Source organism: Neolamprologus brichardi, chromosome 7 (genome assembly GCF_056152115.1).
Source record: "Neolamprologus brichardi isolate AB-2024 chromosome 7, ASM5615211v1, whole genome shotgun sequence".
NCBI classification, from domain to species: domain Eukaryota; kingdom Metazoa; phylum Chordata; class Actinopteri; order Cichliformes; family Cichlidae; genus Neolamprologus; species Neolamprologus brichardi.
Window position 1 is genome coordinate 16,585,592 of NC_142110.1, and position 9,997 is coordinate 16,595,588.

The following is a 9,997-nucleotide window of genomic DNA, read 5'->3' on the forward strand; positions in this document are numbered from 1 at the left end:
AATGAATCCAGTGTCCAACTCAGCTTACAAAAACGCGTCAAAAACCATAAGGACAGAATTATTTTGATGGTTGGGAATAATAGCATCACAACATCTAACCAAGTCAAGAAAACACTCAATGTCAATGACGGGATTACAACCAGGCGAAAACTACAAATTATGTTAAGAACAATGAGGCCAGATTAGACTTTGCCAGAAACCATCTAAAAGAGTCTGCACAGTTCTGAAAATAAAATCTTTGGACAGATGAAACAAAGGTACACTTGTACCAGGATGATGGGAGAAGGAAAAAGTATGGAGAAGGAGAGAGACACCACACCATCTGTCAAACGTGGTGGAGGCAGTGTTATGGCATGGTTGTGTATGGCTGATGGTGGAACCAGATCATTGGAGTTAACTGATGATGATACTCTCTGATCATATTCAGCCGAATGCTGTTAAACTGATCAGACAGAAGCAACCTCAAGGTAAAGAAATGATATGTTCTTCAATGGCCAGATCAGTCACCTGATTTAAAACCAACAGAGCATGCTTTTGAGTTACTAAACACAAAACTGAATGTAGAAACACGTATACAAGCAGTAACTGAATGTGAAGGCAGTCTAGGCCTAGAAGAGCATATCAGCATTTGATGATGTCCCTGTGTTCTAGACTTCAGGCAGTCAGTGACTACAAAGGTTTTTCATGCAAGTACAAAAAAGAATCCTTATAGTTAAAATCATGTCAGGGTCTCCAATGAATTTTGAGTCTGTGAAAATGAGGGACTGTAAATAAAAAAAGGATGTAACCTAAACAGTTAATGGGATACTTGTGTAAAAACCCTCGAATTAAAGCTGAAAATCTGCACTCCAATCGCATCTTGATTGCTTGGTTTAAAATCCATTGTGTTGGTGTACAGAAGCAAAACCACAGAAACTGTCTTTGTCCAAAAAAAAATCATGAACAAAACTGCAGCAAATTTAAATCTATTAATAAGCAGGAATTTGTCATTAAGAAATCGTGTAATGTGAGTTCGGTCAGTGCATCATTTACAGTAACTCTCAGTAAGTTGTTTTTTGTGGAAGTCAGTGACATTCTTTTCAATTCACTGTTGGTCATTACTGCAGAGTCCATTTATCACCCTGTGATGAGTTTTCCGCTTGAAAATGCAGATCATTATTGAACTATTTCGTAGATTAATCGCTTTTATAAACATGCGATATAGCTGACCCGGAATCCTCAAATTTAATATTAATATAAATTACTTAATAACATTCAAACCAACAACATATAACTTTGGGAATGCTTCTTGGCCTAATAATTCTTTCCCTGGAGTGGGTACCATGTTTTCTTAATGTCTCCATTTCTCTGACGCATTATATTTCCAGCACTGATTATTTGCAGTGTGTTTTGAATGAAGCACCCAAACATTATTAAGGTTTGTTCAAATCACGACTCCAGAAGTGACAAACAGACCGACACGACCAGCAGGCGTGTTTAGAAAACGGACAGGAGCTCCGCCTGCAGATCCTAATCCCGCCTCAGCCTGCCTGTGAAGGAAACGCTGGCTTTTTTCCCTGATGTGACGTCTGCCCACTCAACCCACAAGACGATTCTCCCTCCTTCCTTCTCTTCCTCTAAATACCCTGTGTGATGCCAATCCCTTTGACTCCGTCTCCACTGGATAAGCCCAGATAAGCAGTTAGTTAACAGTTATGTTTTTCATTCTCTAATATCAGTCTACGAGTTTTAGTCTTGTGTCACATTGTATCTGTAAGTGTTGCCTATTAGGTCTGTATTTCTTCAAATCTGGACACTTTCCATCGTCTGTGTGTCTGCTTTGGTCCTGAATCAGCCATCTGAGTTTCTCTTTGTGCACAAAATCTTCCCTTTGCATTGGCTACATGCGCTGTTGTCTCAGTGAGGAATGGAGGCATTTCATCAAAAACAAAAACAGTGAGGCCCTTCTCTAAATCCCAGCCTGGAATTGTTTTTCCTCAGTCTTTAATGTTTTTCAAAGAGAGAAATAGTAGGAACAAAGTCTGACTAGTTCACAAGTAACACTAAGAAAGTTTCTATATTTAAAAAGAGGAAAAAGAAAAAAAAGAGAATGTTGTGAAAAAAATTCTTCTTTCTTAAATTCTCTATTCGTGAAAAATTTCAAGGCTTTAATTATTTAAAGTTGTTTTTTAAGTTGTGGCTTACAGCTCAGCAAAATCAGAAATTCAAGAATCTCAAATTATTAGAATATTTAATTTGTAATTAAAATTAATACAGTATAAACACTGTAAACACTTTTTCAGGCTCATAGGGAAGTCTGCTGACTTGACAGTTGACCAGATGATGATCATCGACACCCTCCACAAGGGGAATAAACCACAGAATGGCATTGACGAAAAGGTGGGCTGTGATAAGAGGGCTGCATTGATATAAAATTTGACTGGAAGGGAAACAGGGACAACCAAAGCCTAAGAGGACTGTCAAATAAAGTTGACTCAAGAACTTGGGAGAGCTTCAAAAGGAGTGGACTGAGCTGAGGCTGGTGTTACAGTATTGAGCCACCATGCACAGCCATCTTCAGAAAGGAGCTGCAGCTCTCGTATTTCTATTATCAAGCCACTCCTGAACCAGAGACGATGTCAGAAACATCTCTAAGGAGAAGAACAGGAGCGCTGCTCTGTGGTCCTCTTTTCAGATAAAAGTCATGACAGTTCCCTTTCTTCCTCACTCTGATCTTCCGTTTGAACTTCAGCAGGTCTGTGACCACGTCTGCATGTGTAATTGCTGTGCAGTGTAATCAAGTGGTTGGTGAGTTTGAATTCTGCACTTCATCCTCAAGTCTGGAGGAAAAATGGAGAGGCGCAGAATCCCGGGTGTTTGAAGTCCAGTGTGAAGTTTCTGCTGTCTGTTGGTGGCAGTTGCTCAGCTGTGTTTAATCACATCCAAAGTCAGTGCAGCCATCTACCAGGAGACTACAGAGTAGTTCATGCTTCCACCTGCTGACAAGCTTTATGGAGATGCTGATTTCTTTTTCCAGCAGGACTTAGCACTAGTCCACAGAGCCAAAAGACGACTATCAAATCAATTGCTGCCCATGTTATTGCTTCTTGATTGATTAGCAAACTCACTTGAACCCCACAGAGAATCTGTGGAGGGTAAGAAACACCTGACCCAAAAATAAAGATGAGCTGAAGGTCGTTATCAAAAGCAACCTGGGCTACAGTAATACCTTGGCAATGCTGCAGGTATGATTGCCTCCATGGAAAAGGAGCCCCAGGTAAGATTTGGGTGCATACATGAACAAACCTTTCACAAGAAAACACAAGTGTATGTAAAGAAAATAATAGAAATACTGTAATAGATTAACAGACTTGATTTTATGAGCTGTGAACTGTAATCAAAAACATTAAATTAAAAAAGGCCTTTGCAGAAAATATATGAATGAACAGTTTCATTACGTTCAACCTAAAACTGTGAGCAATTATCACAGTCTTGTGAACAGCTCTTTTGGATATTGGTCACTTCATAAAACAGCATTTCAATTTGTGGCAAAATATGTTAGTCATATAAGCTCGTTGGCCAGCGCGTTCTTTTTCACAAGCCCCGGAGCCTCATAAACAACATCTCAGCTTTGAAGACAGCGATTGTAAACGACAGAATCCAGAAAACCTTTACACAAACATGACATTTTCACATACGGCCTCTAAAGCGTGAGCGACCGTTGGGGAAAATGTTTTGATAACTCTTTGTTTTGTGGATATCGTTTTCAGCGGTTTTCAATCATGTTTGTCATTCTTACGCCGCGTCAAGAAGCCCTAATGGTCTTTTTATTGAGCGAGCTCCTCATCTGTCTTTTTTTGTTTGACTCTGTCGGAGATGTTGCAAGTCAGTGTTGTGACACGGCTGTCTGTCCAAAGCTTCCTGTCCTTGTATTATTCATTCTGAGGGATTGTGCATTTGTTTAGGCTTTGTGCACAAATATATTTTGACAGCTCTCGACCTTTCCATTAGCGCAGAAAGCGTACCAGAGAAGCACTCAATAGGCTGTCCTCAAGTGGCCCTGACTGTTGACCCCTCCTGTTAACACAACGACCTGATCCTGTCTTAGCATCCTCCAGCTAGGGAAACAAGTGAATACTCAGTGTTATAGTGCAGGGTATCCCTCCCATCAGTTTCAGATGTTGTGTATTAACACTGATAATATATCTACAGTGAGTTAAATGCAACATCTGTGAAGTAACTGCTGCAGTGACTTCACGTCTAACACATCTGCGTGTTGTAATATCAGTTTAAGTTGAACTAAGGCCCGGCAGTACTCTTGTGCAGTACCAGTTTGTACCACAAGATGGTGTAGTGAGCGGAAGCACTAAATGACCAGGCAAGTCGGTAAGATCACAGTCTTATTGACAATGGAAAAAAGCAAAACCTCTTGTAGATGTCATCGTAAACATCGGCGCACATCTGGGCCCCGTTTCAGGAAGCTGGTTGAACAAACTCTGAGTCTACAAATAAACTTCGAATTGATTAATGCAGACATGGAAACTCAGAGTTTTTAGTTGATCCCAGCTCCTCAGTGTCAACTCTGAGTTAAACAGGTTGTTGACTAGTGAAAGAAAGCACTCATCAGAAGAGCTCTGATGCCGATGATTCACCATGGCAACAGGTAACTAAAGAGCAGAATCTCTTTTTTAATCCGATGAATGGAGGAATATGAATGTCTTTCAATCTGGACCCTCATGTTTGTGTTACTTTTACTCAATGGGTCGAGCTGGAATCACGCCGAATACGTTAAATTTCTTAAAGTCTCATCAGCTGTAATTTGACAGGGACACAATACAGATGGTAGCTACTGCAAATAAGACTGTAGATATGTAGACTTTTGGTCAGCACGACTGATTTTGGTCATCTGTGGTTGAAAAAAATGTCTCAGAAGCCTGGATTAAAAAACTGTGGGGCATTTATAGCATGATAAATGATTATTCACTGATTATTGTTTTATCTGCATAAAGCTCCATACAGATTAGGCTATTTAAAAAAGTAATTACTGTGTCAAGTTCGAGTTTTATACTGCCTGACACTCATGTTAAATTTAAAAAATGTAAATGGAATCATAATGTTCGTAAATATTTCTGTGCTCTGTGAGTCGTGCCATCGCGGTTCACTCCAGTGGACCATTTTTTGGATCATGGTGCCTTGCAATAGTTCCAAAAGTTAGCAACATACGCTAGCTATGCCATAGAGATATAGCAGCACAGATGTTTGAGATGCATTTTAAAAGGTAAGAAGTTAAAAAGCAAGTCTGTCTGTGATCAACACACATTCCAGCTGTCTGCTAAGCACTAAGGCTACATGATCCACGTGATGACCCTGAATTCTGACCCCCCACTGACAGGACTCTGTCTTACTCAAAAGTCTGTTACCGAGGTAACTAACTCATGGTTTAAATTAGCTTTCTATGTGGATAAGAAAACCCAGAGTTTTAAGGGAACAACACTTTCAACCTGTTGAAGGGTTTAGTTACATTTTGCATAAGAACTACAACAAGCACCTTTAACATGATTTTGTTTGGCTATTTTTCTGTCAAACATAAAAAGAGATCAATATCCACTTTAAGTTCTACCAATTAGCTGGCAGGGTGAGCGTCTTATAGCTTTTACCATCACTCTGAACATTTGAAACAATAATAATAATGTAATGTTGAAATATTTCATAACAGTGATGTAGAAATGGTTTCCAATCATGTAACATCCATCTTTACTCAAATACAGCCTCCACATTTATTGTATTGTGGGTATAAATTGTGCTTCTTGTGTTGGAGTTTTCCATCTTACTAATTTCCCTTTCTTCAGGTTTTCATAGCTCTGCTTCTTCTAAAAACAGAAGAAGAAACTTTTTTTTCTTGCAAACTCTACAAACTTTTATCACTATTGCAAAGAAAAAGAATCACATTTCCAAAGAAGGTGAATACCTGTATGTCTTTAAGGCTTTTCCGTGTCCTTATAATGCTATGTAGTTGTTTTTCTGAAATTAGCTACTTATGAAAACCAAAATTGTTGTTGCTGTTTTTCATATTGCATTTTGTCTGGCATGAACAATGGTAATCTGTGAGCTTGACCTGTGTTGTAGGCAGATTATTGATTTCTACCTGTACTAACCAGAACCGATCATATCCTGACTGCAGTTTAATACCCAAATGCTAACACTCAGAAGCCACTTTCCACTTTTATCTAATCTACCAATCACATGGCAGTAACACCAGTGCATTTAGGCAGGTAGACATGGTCAAGATGAGCTACTGAAGTTCAAACTGAGCAACCTAGCAGGGAAGAAAGGTGATTTAAATGACTTCGAACACTGCATGGTTGTTTGTGCCAGATGAGCCGAGTATTTCAGAAATTGCTGATCACTGGGGATTTTCCAAACACAGGCATCTCTTGGGGTTTACGTAGAATGGTCTGAAAAAGACAAAAAAATCCAGTGAGTGGCAGTTCTCTGGGCCAAAATGCTCCCACAAGTCAGAGGAGAATGGGCAGACTGCTTTGGGCTGATAGCAAAGCAAGAGTAATTCAAGTAACCACTCATTACAACCAAAGTATGCAAAAGAGCATCTCTGAATCCACAACATGTTGAACCATGAGGCAGATGGGCTACAGCATGAAAAGACCACACAGCAAAAAACATTGCCTGGTCTAATGCGTCTCCATTTCTGCTGTGCCATTTGGATGGTAGGGTCTGGATTTGGTATCAGAATTGGATCCATCCTGCCGTGTAACACTGGTTCAGGCTGCTGCTGGTGTATTGGTGTGGGGGGTATTTTCATGGCACACTTTGGACCTCTCAATGAAAATTTGTTAAAATACGCAGCCTACATTGGTATTGTTGCTAACCATGTCCATCCCTTCATGCCCATGGTGCACCCATCTTTAGTCACAAAGCTCAAATCACCTCACACTGGTTTGTGTTCATTGTACTCAGATGGCCTCCACAGTCATCAGATCGCAATCCAACAGAGCACCCTTGCGATGTGGTGGGACGGGAGATTTGTCACATCAACATAAACCAAAATATCTGAGGAATGTTTCCAGCACCTTGTTGAATCGATGCCATGAAGAGTTAATTCAGAAGATAAATGGAGTCTAACGCGGTACTTGCAAAGTGTACCTAATAAAGTGGCTCGTATTTGAGAGGTTTTGATCTTTCTGCCTTAATTATAGAGCAAATGTGACCAATGTGAAGTTTCCCAAAGAGCTACATGACTGTTCCTTAAACCAACCCGCTCGACTCTGCTGACTTGGAAACGTCCAATCACAGCCCTCCAAAGTGGGGAAAGTCAGAATGTAGAGATTACATAAGTCATCATTACAGATGACCTGGAAGCGCTGGGAAGGCCTGCATTAATGAGTTAATATCAAGCCCTGCCTTTGTGCTTGCCCGAGACTCAGTCACTGCTCTTTCAACATTCATCCTCGACCGCAGTAGCCCTTTGGCCATTTACCCGCCCTCACGCTCCACTTTCCCAGCAGACTGCGTAGCGAGACAATAGTAACGGCTTTTATTTATAGTTGATAACATTTCATCAGTTCCACGGCATGTCATAGGCACTGGGAGGAAAAAAGCAGCAACAACGGGGAGTGGAAGAGTCGCAGCGTATATGATTGAGGATGTTCCTGTTTTCAGCCCAGAGTTATGCTCTGTCTTTGGATTCGTTTGTAAGAATGTGTTCATTTATCATACAGTTTCTCCTTTCATGTTTATTTTCTGCTTCTTGTGGGAATTTGGCAGGATCTGCTGGGACTAGATTGCACAGACATAAAACTGAATGACCTCCAGCTGGTCATCATCATGTGACAAATAATCACCAATATAAACTCTGAGCAATAATTTGCTGCTTTTAGACTGGCATTGAATTATGCTTCTGACCCCGGCTTGTGATTTATATTTCTGATATGTATTTGTGAATTTTGCCAGCAAATGAGACATTTACAGCAAAAACACAGGAAGAAATTAGAGCGTGAAATTATTTGGGACCCAGTGTGACTAACTGGCATCAGCACATCAGACAGGTTGACGAGCTGATCCGTGATGGTCAAGGTCAACAGACTGGATGATATAGTGGAGACAGAGGCAGAAGCAGAGCTTTTGGGATGTTTTCTGTATTCTGAACTGAGGCCTAGGGGGAAACCAATTAGTACAGGTACATTAACCATGCCGAGCATCAGCTTTTCTTAGACCGCATGTGAAATAAGTCTTTTACAGTCCTTAGGGTGCTGTGCCATATTTCCCATACGTGCGGTAGGTCTCTCCTGGAACGGGAGTGTGAATGACTGAGGTTGCCATATCAGTTCTCAACCAGTTCCCCCTCGTCAGATTGCTTTAGATCATCCTTAGCCAGGACAGAACAAAAAACACTGACAATGATAACGCAAGATAATGTCAAAAGAAATTACTCACAGGACATCAAGTTATACAATAATCATCACGACATTTACATCTCTCCCATCTTCATGATTACCATCAGTTAAGCATATGAGGCTTTATGGTTGTGTTGAACTTTCCCTTTTTTCCCAGCTGGATCCCCCCCATTCGCCTCCCTTTTTTCTCTGATGATTTAATACATTTGTCATTGAACTATGATTGGCCTGCTACCTCTTCTCTTGCGGCCTCCCATTTTCCAGGCTTCAGTGATTTGTCAGAGTCTGTGCCCAGTTTTCTATGTGGTCTTTTTTTTTCATGTCTTTCTCCTCTCTCCTCCCTTCATTATCTCCTCGTGATATCAAGTATTACGCTCTGACAACTACAACTCTATTTCCTCCTAACATTAAGCAATATCTTAGAATAAGATGAAAGCCCATCAGTCCCATATGGCTTTAGCAGATCTGCCAACAGTAAATGGAGTATGATTTAAGTGTGTGACTTAATCTTTTGCTGTACAGCATGTTTTTGCCATTTTATGCATGGTTAGCACTGTTGTCGCACAGCAAAAAGGTCCTGAGTTCAATTCCACCATCAGGCCGGGGTCTTTCTGTGTGGAGTTTGTATGTTCTCCCCGTGTTTGCGTGGGTTCTCTCCGGGTCCTCCGGCTTCCTCCCACTGTCCAAAGACATGCACTTAGTGGGGATAGGTTAATTGGTTAATCCAAATTGCCCATAGGTGTGAATGTGAGTGCAAATGGTTATCTGTCTCTGTGTGTTGGCCCTGCGACAGACTGGCGACCTGTCCAGGGTGTACCCCGCCTCTTGCCCTATGACAGCTGGGATAGGCTGCAGCGCCCCCCACGACCCTGAAAAGGATAAGCAGATGCGAATGGATGGATGGATGGATATGCATTGAACCCCCCCTAAAATATGCTTGTGTATATTTAAGATTTGGTAGTTGATGAATGGATTGCTGATTGTGCATAAGTAACACAGCTTAGGTCAGAATATCTGTGAACTCTGATCTATAATACAACATTACATGTGATAAAATTGGGCCTTGTCTACATTTTTGTGCAAAGGTGACACTTTTTCTGAGATTTTTAGTTGATGCACCAGTGGTATCAATTTGAAAATCATACGTCTTCTTGTTCGTCGGTTATCACATTCAAGAACTTGGGTGTCCACGTCACCCACCTGCCTGGTGGGGTAACAACAACACTTTCTCCAGCAAGTAATGCATTGAATTATTTTTAATAAAATGATCAAATAATGTGTAATACGTTACTTTTTCTGAGTAATGACCCCAACACTGGTTAGAGCCAAGGTATGCAGAACAAAAAAGCAAACAACAAAGAAACAACACGTCACATCAGGTGTGGTGCCTGTCAACTAAGAGCAGGAAACTTTTGGACGGGCTCACCAAAATCAGACAACATGGCCTGATGTGATGAGTCTCAAAGCATGGATCCATCCTGCATCGTATCAGCAGTTCAGGCTGGTAAAACGTTGCAGGGGATATTTTCTTGGCGTTTTGTGTCTCTAAGTAGCACTTGAGCATAGATTGAACACCACAGCCTCCCTGAGTACTGTTGCTGACCATG